Consider the following 17,868-nt stretch of genomic DNA (forward strand, 5'->3'; position numbering starts at 1 on the left):
TGTCATCTTTTGCATTTTGCGCAAACATTAAAATGTTCATTTTATGTGCATCCTGGATATTCAAACCTGCTAGGGGCTTTTTTTTTTAAATCCCTCTTGATGTCAGTGAGACGTAAGCCTTTATTTGTACAAAGCATTTTATTTTCATGATACTGAACAGCGTAGTTAATGCCAGTCAAAAGTTTTGAACCATCCTCTAATTCATTCTTAGCTAATTTTGAAGTCAGAGGCTGGTGAAAAACTGTTCAAAAAAAAGATTGGGAAGGTTTTTTTTTTTTCCCTCCACCAAATTTGATAAGTTCAAGACAACTTTCAGGTTTGGTACTTTAGCCAGAAACATTTCGTGGGCCACATTAAATGATATGAGTTACACACCTGTGATGTGGCTGATGCTTCATGATCTGAAATGGGTTTCATTTGGTTCACAGCTGTACATTTTCAAGAGTTAAAAGCTGGGATTTTTAAGTGTTTGAGAGGTGAGACGTGCATTTTGGTGTGTTTCCAAATTTTTGACCGCTATTGTATGTTACAAGTGATGAAAGAAGTTGAAAAAAGTTTGGAGAAATTGTGAGCTCCCACACAATATTGAGGAGCGACCCCATGTCAGTCCGAACACGACCACACTTATTGTCTGTATCATTTTTAATATTTTGCACGGAACTCGTTTACTGCATTCAGATTTAACTACCTGTGAGTCTGTCTGGACTTTTTGTTGGGCGTTGCTGTTTTGTTTAGCAACAGAGTACAAATGCGCATTCAAATGTTTTTGTATACTGTATATTTTGACATTTATAAGTGCTTTGACTGTTTTCTGAGCAATGCGGGATGCTTAAAATCCCCATTAACACCTCAAGCCACACTATAATTGTCTAATATACAGACCTTTGCTGATCTCAATCAGAAGAAAACAAACATGCTTAAATTTGGCCCAATTTTTGGTATGCTCACTTTACTGCTTCAACTGTAAATCTTCCTCTTACATCACTTAAGTTCCTACAAATAATGTTTTTTCATCCCGTTCTCTGTGGGGCCTGGGTAAAAAAAGCGTCTAAAATCTAAAGCAAAAGTAAAATGGAAATGAATGCCACTTCCAGGCCTTGAACTGTATCTCATTAGGTTCTTAGATGACACGAGGACCTCATTCTGCATTTACAATTCCACACACTCAAACACTTTTCATTTATTCATTCATCGGCATGTGATTGCGTGCTTGCGTGTGTGCAAACAAAGAAGTGTCATTGCACCGCGTTGCGTAATGATTGCGCTATTTAGCTGTCGAGTGATTGTGGCCCCATTGCCAGCGAACTTGAGCTTCTTAAGTGTGATTGGATGGAGGAGAGAAAATAGAACTTTGAAAAGGAAACCACCATGGGGTGGATAATATATGAATATAGTGCTATATTGTGCCATTTCCTCTCTACATCTAAGACAGTGATTCTTAACTTGGGTTTATCGAACCCGAGGGGTTCGGTAAGTCCGTCGCGTTGCCTCCGCAGAGAAGACACACCTGACTCACCAAGTCACTTTGTGATGACACACCCCACTCGGTCATCACTGGCCGTTGCGTTGCCTGGACAATCAGTGCTGCGGGAAATTCAGTGTGCTCAGTCGCCAACATGTGACTGATGCATCTATGTCTTGAATTTGAAGAAAAAAAAAATATATACAGTGTATATACATTTTTTTCAACTGATATAACATAACATAATACTGATCCTAGTCTGATGTTTTATTTTTAAACTTGATGATGAAATGCCTTAGTAATCAAATTGTACCAGTTAAAGTATAATATCTCAGATCTCGATTAGCATTCTCACTTAATACTTAGTCCAGCAACGTGTAAGGATTGAATTTAACATTTATATATCTTAAGTACTCTTCTTCAAGTATCGTCGAGCATTTAAGTACAGTATAGTTTTTGTTTCTCATGCAACTGCACGTATATTTGGAAACACAGGGTCAGTCATGTTTAGTAGAAACGGGACATTCAGCTTCCTTGTATGGAATACTCTAGAAGACGTCTATGAGTTTCTCAGTTTCCATCCATCCATAGCTGCTTCTCCTCACTAGAGTCGCTGGCTTGCTGGCACCTATCCCAGCTGACCTGAGGCAGGAGACAGAGGACACCATGGACAGGCTTCAAAAGTTCTTTTTGGTCGACATTCTGATGGCGTGCTCATTCCGACACCTCGTTTCGACGACATCACGCTACTCTTTAAATTGTGGAATTTACACAACAAGCTTGTTTGGTTTGTTGGCACAGAGTTGGCTAGCTAGCTAGCAAACTGTGTGGCTTTTTTCGACAGCTGTAGAAATAGACATAGTAATAATTAGGAAAAGTTCAACTGAGTCCGATACCCACTGGTCAGAATAGAGTTCATGGAAAAGGGTGATTTATTTCAATTGCGAGAACGGGCACAATTAAGTAATGGTGAAAAGCACTTTCACACTAAATCTATATATTTTGGTATGGCATATTCATAGTCTTGATTTTTTTTCGGCAAATTTCTTTAAAAGTATGTTAGTAATTTAGAAACAAATCTTTAAATTCACTTTGCAAGGTTTTTAAGTTCCTCAGCTCCCACCCGGCAGAAATAAACCAGAGCATATTTGAGATGAATAACATCACGTTACGTCCTAACAAGCGTGAATGTTAAAAGCTGAAACAATTGTAAAAAAGCTGAAAAATAGTTTTTTAAAGGAACCCTTTTTATTCTTTAAGAAATGTATTTGAGAGCAACCTTTGAAATGGTCAAATTATATTATTGTTATGATTGTAGGTTCCGATTTATTTAAGCACAATAGGAAACCACGGCAAGTGAACTTGATCATTTACAAGGTCCTTCTAAAAGCAAATCAAACTTGCTATTGTTGCGGGATAATTAGGTTTGTATAAGCAACTTAGCAACAGACAATTATGATGTAATTAATGATACACAATCAATCTTTAATGTCGCTGTCCATCTCTTACATTGTGTTCTCATGCAGTAAACGATGGTATTATGCAAAATGGATTGTACGGTTTAGATCCTGATGGAAATAATGGTTATCACACTCACAAGGACACACGCATACACAAGCACACACACACGCAAACGTGCATTCAAACGCATGCATCAGCAATTTGCAGTAGTCCTGCACTTCTGATTGCAATTTGGTCCAACTTGTCCTTTTGTCTGTGATTTTCTTGCGTGTATTTTCCCCGTGGTAATCCTCGGGGGAGAACATGGAATTAGTTTGTAAAGCGTGATAATAATGCATGGCCATAATAAGTTGACTCGGGAGGATTAGCAAATGTGCATTGTCTGAAGCGGCGTTCCCTTGGGTGTTCAGCTGGTTGCCTCCCTAAACAGTGGCTGCCTCTGCCAATTAAATATTCCGTCTAGTCTGCCTCCTCCTCCTCCTCCGATAAATTCTGCCCACGATGTCCAAAGCCTGCCAATTATTGTTGTCCAATTGGTATTAATAGGTATAGGGTTTCCTCATGCAGAATACATCATAGACAGGGAGAAAAACTTCTCCCTTTGGCTCCAATTATAATTGTCTGAGTGTCGTTGATGCAAACATGCATGATTAATTATGATGAACATGCATGTGTACATGTCTGAGCAACATATAATTTATATATGTAGACAGGCGAGAGTGTGGGCCAGCGGGTACAGCGGAAAAATGCTTGTGTGCAGCTCGGCAGGCAGTTAGGCATGTAAGCAGATGATGATGGACAGGCAGAAGGCCAGGAAGACAATACAGGTTGGCAGTCGAGAGCAAGGGTAGATAGACGTTGTGGCCGAGAAATAGGCAGTTGGTGAGACAGACAGGCAGGCGGGAAGGAAACTAACCAGCAGAGGTTAGATATGTTAGGTTAGGGTTAGGCACCCAAAGACAGATAGGCAATCGGGACCAGAGATATTTACCGCAAAAACATCTGCAGATAGACAGGCCAAAGGAGTAACAGGCGGGCTTTGCTAAGCAGAAGAAGGGAGAGAAAAAAGAAAGTCAACAGGAGGGCCAAAAGAGAGGCTTAGATAGATTTGTAGGAAGCTTCTGTCGATTGGGACATGAGACAGACAGACAGAAACAGATAAGAGGGAAGACCGCAGACAACGGAAAGCTAGACAGGCATTAGGACAGACAGATCGGTTAGCAGGCAGGCTTAGATAAAGCAGGTAGTGAGACAGGAGGTATAGGCAGAGAGGAACAAGGTTTTCCTGAGAGAGGCAAACGGCAAACTACTAACCCTTGATGAGTCATAAGACAGACAGGCAGTTCGGTGTATAAGCAGGGCACTTGGGCACTGGGCAGATGTGAGAATAATCATTCAAACAGGAAGAACACCCGTTGGGTAGGTCGGCTGGTGCGCAGGCAGACAGGCATTAGGGCCATTATATTGAATGCATAGAGAAACAGGGGTGTCTTGAGATACATGTGAATTGAAGTATGTTGGTTATTTACCAACTCACAGTACTTATTGTTTGTTTTCTTTGTTTGCTAATATTACAGCAGTATAGTGTTACGTGACCAGCTCCATATACAGTATGCCTGTATTATACCGCTGTCAGGTGGCCAAGGCAATCTGATTTCTTAAATCACTACTGTAAAAGCAAATAGAAACAGTCAAACAGTCGAGTAAAAAGATGGGCCAGCCTGTCATTCAGGCACACAAACAGATAGGCAGCACAGGTCAAATGAACCAAGAGATGATGATGCGGTATCAATATGAGGCCACGATGCCCGTGGTTGTTTTAATGCCTTAGGGAAAATCAGCAGATATTGCCTTAGACTGCAGTCAAGCCGGAGCATCTAAAATCTTAGAATAATCTAATGAAATATTTATTCACATTTTCCTTCTGTCCTCCCCTCTGAGCCAGGACGACGGATAGCAACTTCTCTGGACGGCTGCCACTCTTAAAATACATTGAAAAACTATTATGAATATAAAGTCAGCTTTTATACTCTGATGGATGTGTGTATGCGTAAACACATCTAATATTGCTTGCTTTATTAAACAATGTAGCGTGACATGGATTGTACTATGCACTAACTATACTATTCCTTAATCCGTTATTGCAAACATTCACTTTTACTCATAAAATTAAACGGCTTTAGGTAACAATTATAATTTCCTTGTGCAGCTCTCCACCCAGGCCAAAGAAAATGGTCAAAGATATTTTCTACATTAGGTGCTCAAAACGCTGAGTACTCTCTTACCTACAGATGACGCAACATCAGGAGCAACTTTGGGTTGAGTGTCTTGCGCAAGGAATTTTTGACATGGTCACAATGGTTGGGGATTGAGCTTACAACCCATTGATTGGGGGACAACCACTCTATCACTAAGCCATGCCATACCCAATGTCAGAAAAAAAAATCACTGATCATTGATGTTGTTCCACCACACACTTGTATGTGGCAGTCATGCGTAATATGTACGCAAGGTGGTTAGTAATAATATGCATTTTTTTCATTCGCAGTTTAAACATTTTCAATTTATTTTCTAGATAAATGGTGCTGCAACACATATAGACAAACAATATAAAACTCATAGTCATACATCAATCATCCTCGCAAAAAAAAAAAAAAGCATTACAAGTGGGCCCCCGATTTACAAAATTAATCCGTTCCGCGGTTATGATCGTAATGTGAATTCGCCGTATGGTGGGCAATCCAAACGTATTTTAATGAGCTAATGCATGTAAAAGCCCAGGTAAAAACATCAAAATTGTATATACGTATTAAAAATTGGTAATAAGATCATAATTGAAAAATATATAAAGGATTTATTTACCTTTGAGCAACGAGCTTGTTATGGCCATATTTCCTAGTGAGAGTAGCCTAGGCTAGGTTACCTTAGCCTTCTTTGTATTTCTTGATTATCTCCAGCTTCGTTTTCATATAAATCTTCTCCTTGCTTCTCTCTTTACCATCACTAGCGATCTTAGGACCCATGGTTAACCAATTCAAGTTTCAATTAAGCACAAAAATGCGCAATAATTACAGTATTGAAAGCACTCTCACACGAGATCAAGTCTTTAGGCAGCTATCTTTGTGACCCCGTGCACCAACCAAAAGCAAACCAGCACCTTCGTGACCCCCAGTAGTAGACCAGTATCTTAGGGAGTCGTGACCAGCAATAGTGGACCAGCATTTTAGTGATGTAGCAGGGACGCGTGTATTGACGTATGAGCGCATTGACCCTAGTAGACACACGCGCACATTGAACGCCATGCTTGAGAAGTTTTTTTCTTTTATGTCGCAAAGCCAAAAAAAATGGCGTAAAGAGGAGACAAAAAACACTGCGGTCCACATGGTAAGGTGAAAAAAATGTAAGGCAGGGACGACGTAAAGAGGGGGTCCAATGTATATCCATCTTATGAAATTGTGTATGTTGAACGTTCATCTATTTATGTACTTAAGTGTGTGTACTTAGCATCACCGTTCTCTTCTTTGCCATCCTTGTGCTACAATCTCATTACATATGCTAACATCACACGTGTTTAAAGGTTTATAACACATTTTTGCAGATTATATCTTTTTACTGGAAATGGTTCTACTTATGGGCCGTTCGATGTTGGCGATGAATTAATTGCGCCTTGTCTTTAAGCATTTGCAAACAACTTGCCAGTGAATATTTGGCACTGGCACTGTGTTCAATAATGAATTTTCTCTGGCTCATTCATCAGTGTCTCGTGTCACTGGGGCTCATCTTTGCGCATGTCCCCTTTTTTGAGTTTAGCCCGCTTGATGTATTTTTTATGCGACAATCGCGTGCAAAACAGGAGAGTACTAGCAGTTAGACTCATTTTCCTGCTAGTGCCTTTTTGTCATTTACAGTGTAGCGAGCACCGCGTGAAAAATAACCTTCTGCAATGTCTTCGCCGTCTTATTAAAGGACAGCAAATTAATTCTGCCATAGAGGATGGCGGGTTGTCTTATTTTTGGCGGTTCACTTATCTCATCTGAAGGTGGACTTGGCAGAAGTGCACCGCATTCTCATTCACGCTCAAAGGTCACTGCTGTTTTCTTTCGTCGACACAGAAGGGAAGCCTGTCTGTTTTGCATGGTTGGCCTATCAGAGAGGCCCGCTGCCTACAGAGCAGGAAAAGGAAGGAGGGGTTCCAGAACAGCGTGAGCTCTTTAATGTCACGTTGGAGCCTGGCTTGATTCATTTCGGAAGATGAAGCAACAAGGGGGAGCGGGGGATGATTTTAAATGCGATGTTTGGTGGTATACGTACTTTTAAGTCATGAAATAAACCCTTGGGGAAAAAAAATTGCCTCGCTCGCGAGGGCTCGCTAACACTTTTGTTTTGGCTCCCAAAAAGATAAAATATCCATCACGGATGAGTCTAGGTGGCAAGCCTTTTGAATAAACTCAAAAAATGGCTGTGGGAGACTCACATTTCATAGATAAGAATGCAATTTAGAAATATTCTATTAGACCTGGTGTTCATCAAAGATTGGTCTGCTTCAATGAAGCAAAGCAACAATCAAACGAAACTAAAGTCAATCAAGAATTCACCACACAATATAAAACTAAAACGTGAGATGTTTAGTGTGTTTGTTTGTTTGTTTTTGCTCATTGTAGTTAGCTAAGGAAGGCACCTTGGTGGTGCAGTGGTTAGCACAGCCACCTTACCGTGTGAGGGACCTGAATTCAAATTTACCTCGTTTCGGCCTTCCTTTGTGGAGTTTGCATGTTCTCGCCGGGCACTACGGCTTTCTCCCACACTCCAAAAACATGAATGGCAATGCTTATGGTGCTTTGCAATATGACGTTCTGTTTATCGAAGATCGATTTTGAAAAGCCTTTTTTAATATTTCGGTTTTTTAAATCAAGTACAATAATAGCTGAGCAGCCATATTAACGAGCAGTAGAATCTCTTGTTGTATTAAATTCAAATGGGTATTTTGAGATTTCGCGTTTTGTTTCTTTGTTTATTTCTTTCATAAATAATAGTCATTTTCATCATAAGAAGAAAAAAATCCGTACAGAAGCGACCGTATCTCGAGGTTTTACTGTATTTGATAAAATAGAACAATAGATTTCTCCTTGGATTTTGTCATAGTTTTTTGACCAGTGCGAGTGATGTCACAGAGCTGTTTCGTTTACAGTTGAAGAGCAGAAATGGCAGAAAAAAGTAGTTAGCCAAGGAAAACAATGTCATATTAGTCCATATGGCCATCCAAGATATTTGGATGTCATTTGTTCTCCTTGCTATGATCTATTGACTTCACAGCTTCAAGCTAAGCACACCCGGGGTGTATAAACGGCGCTAACATTCATTAGTGAAACTGAATTAATCATGTTCCGGCGAGTACATTGTGGGACTGTAAATTGCTTTATGTTTTTGAGTAAATGTACGTTGAGAAAAGTGTGGACAATGTCAGCCATTTAAGTTCTCAAAATGTAACTGACTTAATAAAAGTAACTAATGTAAACTAGGCAAATTCCCAATTTGAGATGACTGTCAGCTCTGCGTGAAGCTCTATGCTAGGCAGTGCAGTTATAAATAGACATTTTGTGGCATTTCTGAAAATGGGTTAAGCTGCCGTCCCTGCACTGCTGGCATGACATCACTGATTGGCTCCCAGCGCTCCCCAAAACACCCTCCCATCCATCCTTCCATCACCCAGCCGCCTACCCTAGTAATTGGCAGATCAGTGTTTATTTTGAGATCGCTCTTGTTCGAATGTGAAATACACGTCAATGCAATTTGCACCCTCAATTCTGCTTGTTAGAGCGACCATTTGCGCTAATTAGTACCGCTCTCAGCGCAATGATGAACTGAGATTAAAGGTTTTTTTTTAGCTATACATTCAGGACTATTCATGTTTTTTTTTTTTTTTTTTTTCTCTGTTTCACAAGTCTTATTACTTCACTCCCCCCATTTCTACTCACTCTTTGAAGCGTCGTCTTTAAAGGGCAGCATTCAATTTGCGGAATCAAAGCGCCTGAGCTGCTGATCCGTTTGTTCGTAGACAGCGTGACGCCCGCCGGTCATCTGCGATCGCGCCTCCCGTACTCTGATCAATCGATCCTTCCTTGGAGGTTTAAACGGCTCAAAGGCGGCGAGCATCGACAGGAGCGTCACATCTAATAAACTTACCTTAGAATTGAATACTCTGTTGGCTCAACTGCTTATATTGCACAGTTTGCTTTCACCGTTACGGTGATAGACTTTGCTGTGATAATATTTTACTGAGGAACACCGAAAGCTGTCTTACGAGCTATTTCTTTTAACAATGAGGTGAGATTGTACGTAGTGTATTATATCTTCTGACTGATGCCAAACTTAATTATACTTTATGCACATGCACTAGGCTCATGCACAACTGTCAAATCTGGGCACTTAATTAAGCCTTCTTCTAGGTATCAATAATAAATCACACATTTTATAATAGAAATACAACACAACAAAAAAATATGTTCCTCTTTAGGTGTTTAGGCATTGACTATTTAACGCACAGTGGCAATTTTTGATATGTGCATATATTAGTGCTGATGATATCTATATTACCATACGCAGTGACCTATTGCAATACAACGTACTGTTACGGCGGGACGAGGGAGGACCCAAGAGCACGCACGCACTGGTAAGGGCAATGGCAGAGTGTTTATTGAACAGAAGGTGCGGGTAGTCGTGGGAGCTGACGGGAGCGTGGCACAGACGTCTGGGGGGTTCTGGAGTCGGGAGAGCTGGGGTTTGGCTGGGAGTCGGGCAAAGGGAGCGAGACGGGAGGGGGGCTCGGGCATACAGGTAAAGACGGCAGGCTAGCGGGTGGTCAGAGGCAGGCAAGGTCGAAATACCAAGGATCCAGTCAATACGGCAGGCAATCGGGAGGTCAAGGGCGAACAGGGTCGGACAACAGGCAGGCTGGCAGGAGGAATTGCTGGAAAGCTCGGCGTAGCGCATAGAGACGATCTGGCGGGTTGTGGAGGGAAGTGACCGGGCTTTATACTGAGCGGGTAAATGGTTGCAGGTGTTGGTGTTCGAGGCTGATTAGAAGGAGGGCTGAGCGGGTGTGGTGAAGCTGGAAGTGAGGTGGCTGAAATGGTGGACTGTGACACGTTCAGTTTCTAATAGATCGCGTATTGATTTGAAATGCCTTTTTTTGATAGTTTTTCATTTTCTTAAATCGATCCGCTCCGGAGTGACTTTGGTATCATGATTTTTGTCATATTATGAATCGTGTTTTACATGTAAATCATTCCAAACGCTTCAATAACACCACAATAAATGTTCCACGCCATTAATTTTCGAGTGAGGCCATGTTCAAAAGGACATAAAGACAACTTTATGATATGAAGATAACATTTCCTTTGTTCCTGCTGTTGTAGTATCTCGGGCTTCCGCGCAGTGTTCAAGTCACCCAGAGTAAACTGCATGTGTGCCCAAGGAGCGCAAAAATTTCCACGCACCCATATTAACAAGCAGTAGAATCTCAGTTTGCATTTAGACCAAATGGGGATTATGAGATTTCAATTTTTGTTTTGTTTCGTAAGAAACAAAAGCAAGCTGAGCAAGCTAGTTGTATCTGTGCTCTTAAGCCTTTGCACGGTTGCATGCAACTTTCTTTATGGTAACACACTTTCTTGACGAGGTAAAGCATGGCTCTATTTGCTGATGTACAGTTATCTCGATTTGCTTACTGTAATTTCATGTGACCTAGTTTAAAGGTGACTTAAGATATCATTTTTTCTATAAGGAAAATTGCAAGCAGTGGCTGACAAAAAAGATCATTTTTAAGAATGACTTTAAAAGGAGACATGAAATAAAAAAGCTGATGCTTTTATGTGAACATTATTTTGTTCAATGTGGAGGGGCCTCCTGCAATGCAGCGTTTCCCAACTAGTGGGTATGGGAGTACATTACGGGGGATAGGTAAAAACTCATTAAAGGTCAAATAAAATAAATTTGCATATTGTTCTTGTTCAGTCATTAAACACCTGTTAAAAGGGACTAGTGGACAAGTGCCCCAGTTAGTCTATCAAATGCAGAGGCGGCCATTTTATATATTTTTTTTGCTGGTTTGTCATTTACGGTACGTCGGTACCATGGGCCCACTTTCATCTCGGTTGCTCTGTTGCTCCACCAAACAAACATTAACAACACTTCCATCTTCACTTCTGTCTCCATCATGCACTTATAACAAAAAAAAAAAAACTATACCATCCCATTAAAAAAATACCATGCAATCTTCATTTCTATTACTTTTGTCACCGTTGTCATCCAACTAAGATAAACAACAATGACAACTTCTTCATCGCTTCTTCACAGGCAGTGCTTTGTGTGGCATTCAGACAAACCACATATGAGTGAGTGATGAACAAACACGTGCAAAAATTCCACTTCCACAGCGCTTTTCTACCTTGGGTACTCAAAATGCTTTTCGCTGACTAGTCATTTATCTACTGATGGCGCAGCATCAGGAGCAATTAGAGATTCAGTGTCTTGCTCAAGGACACTTCAACATGGTCATGATGATCGGAGGATCGAACCCTCAGCCTCTCGGCTGGGAGACGACCACTCTACCACCGCGCCACGCTGCCTCGCAAGCTGGCATACACGCATCAATTTTGTTCACACTGACCTTAACTGAGAAGTCATTGTCCTCCCAGTCATATAAAAGAAAAGTCCAAGTAAAATGCAAAGTTTTACTGAGAATAATTTTCTAGATATTGCCTTTTTCTTTGCCATTTTTTTCAACTTGCAGCTCACTGACTGATTTGCATTTCCTAAGAGTCAATCAGAGGCAGGCTCCTTTCAGGCAGCAGTTTGAACTGACCCAATCATAATTCTTTTGCGCCTATGTGACCTTTATCTGACGTTTGAATGGCAGTTTGAATGACACAGATACGATTTTTTTCAAATGTGACCCAGGCCACTTGGGTATGTGGTCCTGAAACCGATCTATATCTGATCTTTTGTCACGTGACCTCAGTCTGAACAGCAAGGTCACAAGGTTCATTCGACCCACACGTGCAAAAGTTGTGTATAAACTCGTTGTCGGTGAAATCAAGTACATCTCTCTCCCACCACTGTTGTCCTTTGACAAAAAATAATTAAGAAACACTGAATTCAGCAGATTGAAAATATCTCGGTTCCGGTATGACAGCCATTTTAACGTCACCGGGTAGTCAATTCGCCCATCCTTTGTGGTACTTCTGTAAACGCTGACGTTAAGCACACCTGCTGTGTGGAACCTACCTCATGGTGTCCTCAATGTGCATCCGGAACAGTTTTGGTTTGTTTATATAGTTGACTCACAAGGTCACGAACAGGTCACGTAGAAGTTGCAGTTATTCCTACATCACCATACTTCTGGATGGTGATGTACGAAAACGGGCAAGTACCAATTGGACCGTAACATATGCTGAACTTCAAATTACAGTTTGAATCCATGTTTGTGTAATCTCTTTATAATTTGTGTTTGAATATTTGAGTTTCGGCGAGAGTGGGTGGAACATGGCTACACTGAACTTACTTCTTTCTAAGGTTTAATCAAGCTGTAATTTCCAAACGTTGGCAACCTACATTTGTTTTTTTTTTTTTTTTTTTTTTTTGATGGTCCAACATTCGTCAGAGTCCTGCCCTCTTTCCGTCATCATCGGTTCGTCATTTTTTTCATTTTTCAGATATTTGGAAGCTTCAGCAAGTGACATCTGACAATTATTTCGACGGAATAAGGCTTAGTCTGTTGATTCGAAAAGCTTTCTCAGCAATTGGTGCGCTATAAGGTAAAGGGACATCCATCACTGACGGACAGTCCATCAGTAACAGTCCGATTGACCACTAACCTCTGATTAAATGTTATAACTATACCAAAGGCCGGTTTATACTTTATTTTGATTCATTGACATAAACTGCCACAGTGGCACACAGTAGTTATTTGATAAGGTGTTGTAAACATAAGTGACTAGATCGGGGGTGTCAAACTCATTTTTATCATGGGCCAGTCAGAGGGCCGCAATAACTGTTATGTCAAATAAAATTTCGATTTCGTCACTAACTTAGCTTGTTTTAAAATGAGAGGTAAGTAAAAACTGTTCAAAAGAGAGGAACAAAAAAAATGTTTTGTTTTTTTTTTGCCGAAAATTTTAAAAGTTGAAGAGAACTTGCAAGTTTGGTATTTTAGCCAGAAAGTTTAAGTCAAATCTGCATTTTGCAGACTACATAAAATAATGTGGCGGGATGGATCTGGTCCCTACGCCTTGAGTTTGACACCCGTGGACTTGATGGATACATTATAGACCATACATTATATTAAATAAAATATAAAAGTGATCATTTTTCTTGTCATACAGGCTATTATATAGATAGATATAAAGCCCACTTTTTTTAAAGATGTTTACAGTTATTAATGCATTGGACTTTGCTGTTGAAGTCTGAAATGTCTGACTGATTTGAACGCCCCACATTAGCGGCTAGAGCTTGAGACTTTTACTGTATCATGCAATAACATTGTAGTTAACAAGTTTTTTTTTTTTTTAAATGCATCTTAAATGAGCAATTCAATATGATTTGTTTTGGTGATATGATGTAATGGCAATAAAAGTGGAGTCCCGAGGACTCATCCTAGGAAATCTGTAACAAAAGGCCAACTTCAAAATGAAAGCACGTGTCGATTTGCATTGCTGCATATTGATTATTTGTTGTCTTTATTTTGAAGTTGGCCTTTACAACACATTTTTTGCCCACATGATGTGATGCATTTTTCCTTGGTAGGTCTTTTTCATGGTGCATATCACTGAATAAATATATGAATGTTTTCACTAACTAACTAATTAAACTTTCTAATTAAAAGATGCACTTGTGCTGTAAGGATGAAACTTTCACCAGGTGACACTAAAGTTTTACTGGTGAAATGGTCACAGTGTCCATCCCTGGATGATATTTGAAGAAGTGGCGGCTGAGGAAATAATTGTACATAAGACATACACTACGTATACATTTTTTAAGGAGTTATAGTTCCCCCACTCAACACACTGACTATAAATAAGATTATTATCTATAAAAATGGTATAAGTATACCTAAACATGTGTCATTTTTAACATCAATAACAAAAGAAAAAAAGCAATATAAACCAACTTTCAACAACTGTTAACTATTTTTTCCAGTTTATATGGGTTACATCTTAATCTAAAACATAAAAAACAAGTGCATCAAAGTACCTGAAACAAAAGATGAAAATTCTTATTTCATTGCAATTACACGTCACATGACAAAAACAAAGCCCCCCCACAAGCACAGTGCTTGTTAGTGCCAATAAGGGGTGAAAAACAATCATAGTGGTATTCAGAATTTTCGTCAGGGTTGGTGGGTGGTGCATGCTGTGTATTGATTTTTGTGTGTTAAAAAAAGTGCTTGTTTGCAGGAAGGCAGTGACGTGTCACTGCTGTTGGCTTGGTAGGTTCACTCTCCTTGGCCTCCCATTAAGTACAACAGCAGGAGGCGCTAAGTGGCAACCTCCACATTATTTACAGCTCTGTGAAAGTCCATCCATTAACGGTGTCAATTAGCTTCCTCATAGGGGATGCACGTGACTGGATGTATTTATAGACCTGGCACTGACTTTAATAGCAAAAACAGGCTAGTGCCCTCAACAAATATTAAAACAATATTTAAAAAAATATATATATATATATTTTTTTATGGAGCACTTAGCAGACATTTCTAACATGCTATAAGGCCAACTATTGAAAGAATCCTGGGCCACTTGGGGATGGCTGCCCACTTCAATTTGTCATGTCATAACAGTGGGGCCAATCCTCCAAGAACTTTATTAGGAGCTTGTTGGGAAATGGGATTCGGCCATCAGGTTATGTTGTTATCCCCACAGTGTATAGTCTTAAGTATTGGGAGAATTACTCCCCGCCTTGTCGTGTCAGTTCATCCTTCTTTTTTATGATGGCTTCTTTACCCCAATATTGATCCTTCTTGGAGCGTGCGCAGAGCATCTCAAAAAGAATTTATTGCCTTTGTCAGCCTTATTAGGCCACGCACGCTTCACCCTTACACGTGTATGGCGTGTAAGTACACGACACAGGCGCTCCTTTGGGATGCGCCGCCTATGGATCTGCTTGACTGCTCGTCGGAGGCAAGTGGAGTCCATGTGAGTGAGTAGCAACAAATCAATGGGCCGGGTCTCTTGCGCGGGGGTCAGAGAGGATAGCAGGGAGTGTCCCACGACTATTGGTGCATCCAAGTGCTCGGAGATCAGAAATGCATGGCGGATTTATTCCTCTTCTGAGCCTACCAGATGTCAAGGGGCTCATTTAATTTACAATTGCAATTTTAAACATTTTAATACAACGGGAGTGATCCAATATTGGCTCTGTGATGGTTATTGAATGGCCATTATCTTCATCCACCACATGTTTATACTGTAGATCATATACTAGTATAGTACAGTATGTTGTGGGACATGATCTCAATAGGGACAATTCATACACAAATTGACTTGGTCCAGATGACTTTGTGAGGCTGAGTCAAAATCAAAATTCAAGGCAAATGATGAAGGGTCAAAACATTCCCGTTTTTAAAACAATTCAGCATCGCCCATCTATGTAGTGAAGTACGTTTAAATGTGATGATTTGGTGCACATTTTTGCACCAAAGCACTGTCTGATAGGAAATTAGCAACTTTCGTCAAGGATGTATTGTTGAAGTGATGCATGTCAGCAGAGAGATATTTGTATGTCGTGAATGAACTATCGAGTGTTTACTGTATGCACAGTCCTGTTGTAACTATTGATAATGGGCAAGTAATTCATGCTTGTCCCACAGAGGTTTGTATTTGCTTAGATGCCTGAAGGATCTTGTCAAAGCACATCTTTTTGAGTCTAAATGGAACTCCTCTTCTCACTTAAGTTCCTTTGCACCACATTGCTGTAAGGTGGCAGGAAAGCACTTCCTCAGTTGGCATGAACCTCTGAAATTTACTTCAACATAGTTCCATGGCACCCAAATTATGTCAACGTAATATTTAATCATTGCTTTACTCCGAGAACATCTTTGACAAATCAGTATAATAAATAGCTGATTGTCCATGTGCCATTTTTATTCATAATCCATTAGATTTAAGGGTAATGCTAATTGTGTATTCTTTTTGGGGTTGTGTAGCAATGTGTTTGATGTACAGTACCAGTCAAATGTTTAGAAACACCATGCAAATTAGTGTTTTGTTTTTCCTGAATCAATCAATATTTTGAATATACATTTTTTTGCGCAACAAAATCAAGAATGATTTTTACAGTTTAGATTCTTCAAAGTAGGCACTTTTGGCCAAGATGACAGCTTTGCACATCTTAGTACTTTCTGTCATCTAAATGGTGTGAATGATGCTTTATGACTTGTAATGACTTTGACAACTGCATTTAAGAGTTAACAGCTTGGAAGTTCTTGTCATATAATGTGTTTTACACCATTTGATTTTGGATCTTTCTTCAAACTTTTGACTCCACTTTTTCCCACTGTACTGTTTACATGACAGATTATACAGTGCAATGCAAAAATGCCATCTGTTTCTTTCCCTCTGCGGCACCTATTGGACACTATCTGTTTGAGCTGAGGATGCTATTTCGGTGAATCTGGTATTCCATTTCAAGAGTTACATAACTGTCAACCCCAAATTCACAATTATTAATTGTAACTGTAGCTCAAGGTGCAGGGGGACAGGGTGGGTCAATAAAAAGAGGAACGGAAGAGGATTTGGAAAGATGAGCGACACAGGAGTGATTGACGGTTGGCCTGATGGAAGGATGCAGTCAGCTTTGCAATGAGTCGGCGATGGTGACTGAACACCCCTGCACTCATCCACCTCTATTTAAGGTGGCTGTCTGACTTAATTAAGGTTTACAGATTACGCTAGGCTACTGCTTATATTACGCTGCTCATTACAAGGCCATTAGGCCCGGGCAGAGAAAATATTGTTGTCAGAACGATGATGAGTCAAAGCATTTTATTACACCTTCTCCCTTAACTCCTCTTCCTCCATAGAGTACCTGAATGACGTTCATGGGAATAGATCAGGAATCTTTATTTTTTTCCAGGGTAAGGGGGTTCTTATAAGAGCTTCTCAGAGACCACACTGATTACCCCCCTCATGGTCAATTTGCGCCTCAGAGCCTCCCCTTCAGCCAATGATTCAGGTCATAATCACATTGTATCAGTGCTGATGTTGTGTGTTTCGGTTTCACCGACCTCCCCCCGCACCCATCACACCGTTCGCTCCCGACCCTCCATTTGCTATCTCCCTGAGCACCCCCCCGTTACAGGGCGGGGCTGGGGTCGGAGTAAATGAAATAAGCGAGTAATCTAGCCCCACTGATAGCATTCACAAAAGATGTGTGAAGGCACCAAGAGAGACTTTTTCTGCTACCCTCATATTTCCCCCAATGACCAAAATGGCACAAGGAGTACTGTACATGTGAGCTCACGCTTTTTCATAACTTTGGGGCAGCATGGTTCTCAGGAGGGGCGAGAAGAAGGAGATGGAAACGGTCAAAGGGACTGAAATCAGCTCGCAGAACTGCACTGTATATAATTGATGTCCCCTCATAGTGATCCACCCCATTTGAAGCTAACCGCCGGTTGCCATTCGGGATAGTCTCTTCTTTATGAACCTGCGAATGCAAATGTCAATAAAAGCACAAGCAATTAATTTGCACAGTGCGTGTTGAGGAGTCACATTCCCACAGTATTTTTGCTGATATTTTTGCCTTATGTTGTAATTAAAGCGTTTAATTCACAACCAAATCTTCACATTAATTCTTTTAAAATGAGACAAATAAGTGTATGCTTGCTTCAAGCTCTTTATTGCTTACTTATAATACTTCCAGTTGAAGTATTTCCTCAAACCAAACAC

At 40.4% G+C, this 17,868-nt stretch overlaps 1 protein-coding gene across 4 annotated transcripts in view; it reads left to right on the forward strand.

Annotated features, from left to right (window-relative positions):
- celf5a (cugbp, Elav-like family member 5a) overlaps window positions 1–17,868 on the forward strand; it is a 351,120-nt gene that overhangs the window by 1,274 nt on the left and 331,978 nt on the right. The window lies entirely within an intron of this gene.

This window comes from Hippichthys cyanospilos, chromosome 10 (genome assembly GCF_059441005.1).
Source record: "Hippichthys cyanospilos isolate Australia breed blue-spotted pipefish chromosome 10, RoL_Hcya_1.0, whole genome shotgun sequence".
NCBI lineage: Eukaryota > Metazoa > Chordata > Actinopteri > Syngnathiformes > Syngnathidae > Hippichthys > Hippichthys cyanospilos.